The sequence below is a fragment of the Eptatretus burgeri genome, chromosome 8, assembly GCF_056783735.1.
Source record: "Eptatretus burgeri isolate ZD-2024b chromosome 8, Ebu_testis_v1, whole genome shotgun sequence".
Taxonomy (NCBI): domain Eukaryota; kingdom Metazoa; phylum Chordata; class Myxini; order Myxiniformes; family Myxinidae; genus Eptatretus; species Eptatretus burgeri.
The window spans coordinates 42,857,229-42,862,042 of NC_140968.1; the positions used below are offsets into that span (position 1 = coordinate 42,857,229).

General features: G+C 40.1%; 1 pseudogene; it reads right to left on the minus strand.

The window, feature by feature from the left end:
* Positions 1-1,818: 1,818 nt before the first annotated feature.
* Positions 1,819-4,413, minus strand: LOC147021611 (uncharacterized; annotated as a pseudogene).
* Between the last annotated feature and the right edge of the window lie 401 nt (positions 4,414-4,814).

Genomic DNA, 4,814 nt, shown 5'->3' on the forward strand with positions numbered 1-4,814 from the left:
CTCGGGACTATTATATGTTGTTTGCAATTGCCTCAGAGTGGAGCGCTGGCTTCGCAGAACCGCAACATTACTAATTATTCCTGGCTACAGGTTAATGTGTTTTTTTTGTACCACAGACAGGTACATATATATATATATATATATATATATATATATATATATATATATATATATATATATATATATATATATATATATATATATATATATATATATATTGGTCCCCGACTGGTTTCACCGGAGGGATCTATAGATTTGCTCTTCATCTGTCTGTCCGTCCATCCATCCCACCTGTGGTTTTTCACACTTTTCCCCATACCCTTTAACATATTCAACTAAAACTTGGTACATGGCTTTATCTTACTATAATTCACGGTCCGTCTGTTCCCAGGTACCGCAAAAACGGCTAAACCGATCGTAACCATTTTTTGGGTGTGGAATCCTGGGACCCCTTGGAATAAAATAGGCATTAACATGACCCCCTTGATGGCTCCCGTAGGGAGCAGGTGCTTCGAGTTATGATAAGTTGGTGAACAAGTTCGAGTTTCAGGGCATTTATCAATTTTTCAGTTATGCCCTTTTTGGACTCATCACATCGGTAGGGGACGTATAGTGCAGGGCTTATTTTCACTCATTGATAATGTACTGTATTTATATAAATATCTTATGAATAATATGCTTTACTCATTATATTGGTGCCTTTTTATGATCTTGAAGAAAACTTGTTTTATTCTGCGAACAGTTGCTCCCTGTGTTGCTAAACATCTGACTAGTTGTGGAATCCTGGGGATTGGCCTCACTTGGGCCTCAACCTCTTTATTATGCCTCATAATAATATGAAAGAAAGGAAAAGTTGAAGTTAACTCAACTCAGTTAACACTAATCTAATAACAACTATCCAGGGATATTCGCGCACTGACTGGCACTTTCATGTTTCACATTTTTTTTATTTTACTGATAAATATGGCAAAGATAATCAATTTAAAAGTCATTCATAACATTCTAGTCGGCAACAGAATTATTTTAATACCAATATTAGCCAGATACCTTGATAAGTTGTGAAATTACATTTTGAACTTTGTTGGTGTTTGCTGAAAGTTGGTCCAAACCCCACTTTCAAGAATGATTCTCGCGCGTACATTGTAATTGTGCTATTATTATTATTTGTAATTTAGCACCAACAAAATAATAATCGCCTTGATGGGTACATGTAGTTGTGTAATTATAATCATGCAACACTCCTCTCATTAATAAGCACATTTGAAATATCAATGTTCATACATAGGTTTAATCAGAATCACTGTCTCAACTGTCTCCAGCAGGATAGTCTGTTCCTGCAGGAAGTGGACCATCATCATCCGATTCGTCCTCATCATCAGTCGGTGAACCTTCAACAATATCTATTAATTGTTGTGGAAGTAAATCTCCGTCATACCATAACGGCTCCATTTTGCCATCAACCATTGTCCAACCATGGCCATCAGTAGCCAGAGGGATATCAGGATCAGTGAAATGCGCTCTCTTACATATTCCAACCTGGTAATTCACTCTCCTGATATGTTGCTCTAACGATTTTCGGCATGGAGGTAGATTAGCCATATCAATGTTGTGCGAAGTTTTGATTGATGTGTCATTATCTGTGTCACACAACTGGCTCATCTTAAGGAAGCGTGCTGCATCAACTCTGTGGCTCCTGGATGGGATATTTCGATATTTGCAATGAACAAAGAAGAATGTAAGATATCTGGCATAGTTCTGGCCTCCAAAACTAAAGAATAATCAGACATCAGATGAAGACAATGGGCGTAGAGAAGGAAGTCATTGTGCTTCACAGCATGTGTGTGTTAACACCAGCCAAACGTGGTCCATGTGCGATACCTACAATTGAGCAGTTGTACCAAAGTTTCCTGTCTTGGAATCATCCCGATATTGCATAAATCCCTCGATGTACCTTTTCAACTCCTCATCTGCAAGTGCTGTATTCATGGTTTCCTCAGATGGGGTATGTGTGATATCATATAGAACCTTCTTTGATTGTTCTGTTGGAGATGCAAACACATCAGCTTCGTTATGGCTTGCCAGATATTGTGAAAGAAGAAGTCTCTCGAGACATTCCAACATGACTTTGTGGCAGTTCATTGCTCTGTCATCATGTTTCCCTGACAGCACACCCTCGATGGAACCAGATGCTATTAAGCCTGCTTCCAACAGTATGTCAGAGAGCCCTGATACATTCATCTTCTTTCCAATCATCTTCATGTAGGCACATATCAGGTGGAACGTCCCAATGAGGATGATGTGCTTCTCGTACCTGACCTGGTTGTTCCAAACGAGGGGATAAGCCTTCATACATACCCCCAAGTCAAACGTAGTGATGGTGTACCTCTGCTTGACTTCATTTGTGGCTTCTTCAGCATAACGTAAACACTCCTGTACTGTTTTATAGTCAGTAATGGGGCTAGCTATGACAGGGTAGTAATCTATGGTGGTGAGAGTCTCGGGTCTCTGACCAGTCATTGAGATGAATCCTGTCCATCCAGGTACTTGTTGTGACAAACAATTTTGTTGTCGTATCAGCATCCACAAGAAATGGTTGATTCTGGCTTTGTGTTGGGCATCTTCACCACCGGGGTATGTTCACTGCTCAATCGTTATCTGAGGACTCCTACGCTGGGTGACATAACAATCTGGAAGACATTCAGATGATTGGATGTTTAGAGAGTTGTTTTGTTATCATATTCCATGGAATGGATGGTATTTCTACACGGGTACCTCCGTGGTCCTCTGGTCTCCCTTCTATATCCTGCAGCATGATACCATGGGCAGTGTGGATTGATCCCATTCCAGTGAGGTTATTTAGTAGTTGATCAAAGTTGTCAAATTCAGAGTGAAAGACAGAAGGTGCATCTGGAGATCGGATGATTTGAGTTGACAACAAATTTGAAGTTTCATCCACAGCCTGTGCAAGAGCTGTTTCTAGTTCCAATGAAAATGAGTAGTTCTCTGAATGTCCCATTCGATTCAGTCAGGTGATCAGTCGCTTACTCCTGAACAGGTGGCGGAGTGTCATGCATATCAAAATGTGTTTTGGGAGTTTCCACTCACCATTGGTAGCTGCTCGACAAATGTCTTGTCCTATTGAGTATACCAGTCGATGTGACTTCGATGTACGAGTGGTGGCTTTTCCACCTATCACAAAGCTGAGAAATTTCTCGAGTTGTGATGGTACGATATCCTTCACATCTCCAAGATGTTGAGCAGTTGGTGGCCATTTTAGTTCATTGGGCAAAGCAAAACTGTCAAAAATCACCCGACGCAGGTATGCTCCAGCTTCTTGTATCATATCTGTCGAAGCGAGCTCATATGCTAATCGGACTGCATTGTTCACGTCAATGTCAGAATGAAACACGACATTGGACTGCATTTTTGCTGAGGAATACAGTTTGCAGAAGGCCAATCTGTCCTTGTACTCTTCGTGTTTAAAAAGTTTGATTTTGAAGTTTTCTGCACAGAAGTTTGGATTTGCAAACTCTGTGAGTTCCAAGCTGACTATGTATGTCTTGACAAGATCAGTTAGTTTCACCATCTTCTTGTCTCGTAGAACATCAGTGTTGATGACCTCACACACATCGTGAAATGCATGATTATGAGCCTCCGTCAGTTGAACTTGCTTATCTTTGTTCTGGACATTGGTACTTCTCCACTTTTCTGGCTTCTGTAGGTACTTTGTCCTGCATGACTTGTGAAATTTGGCTTCACATGCAAACAGATCCTGGCATCTAATCCATGTGAGCAGTTTTTCGTCATTTGTCTTCTCGGCTATCTCTATAATTGTTTGCCAACCATCAGAAATAAAGCTACTCATGCCCTCGGTAGTCCACGCCCCCTTGCTTTTAACTTTTTTCCTTCCTTCAGAATTGCAAAAAATACAGTCTGGTGCAAACAACATATGATCTGCTGAACTGCGTCTGCTTGGTCGGAAACATGATGGTTCTCGTGAACCCGAGTGTTGAGCCAAACGATTGATGTTCATGGTGAAACGCTGACAACACACCCTATGATAACCATGATGGTGCTCTTTTATGACATCAGGAATAAGATAACCCGTGTCCTTCATCTGGTGAACAGAACCTGCATTTTGGGCGAGTCTCTTATCACGAATCTCCTTCAATTTATCCAATTTTTGGTAACCATCCTCATTTTCAGATAATTGTAGCAATGGTCCATATTGTAATCCTAGGACATGCACAATGCACACGAGCGAACTACAATCTCGGCCACCCTTTGATCGCTTTGGGGGAGGCGCATTCTCGTCACCGAGGTCAGATGAATTCGACATCATTCAGGTGCAATATGAAAATAGAAAAACAAGAAAGAATTGTAGAATAAAATCAAAGTGGAAATATTTACTTGTCAAGCTTAATTAATTGTTCTTTGAGTACGAGATTCTGTAATATAAAACAAAACTTATCAGTAAAATAAAAAATGTGAAACATGAAAGTGTCAGTCAGTGCACGAATATCCCTGGATAGGGGTATGCTCATTCAAATGACTGTGATTTAGGCAATATGTATTGTAACAACTTATCAGACATATGAAAATAAGCAGAATAGCATCAGCTATTATTTGGTATATCACATGTCAACATTGACCTTCATTGAGCCATTCTACAAGTTGATATGATGAGGCATAGAAATCATGACCAACACGGAGCAGCGATTAGTGGTTTTTAGGGTACCATTAATTATAGGGTCAAAACCGGAAGTGCATCCCTATATTTTCAATGTTAACATTCAATTTCTTATTCAGCACAT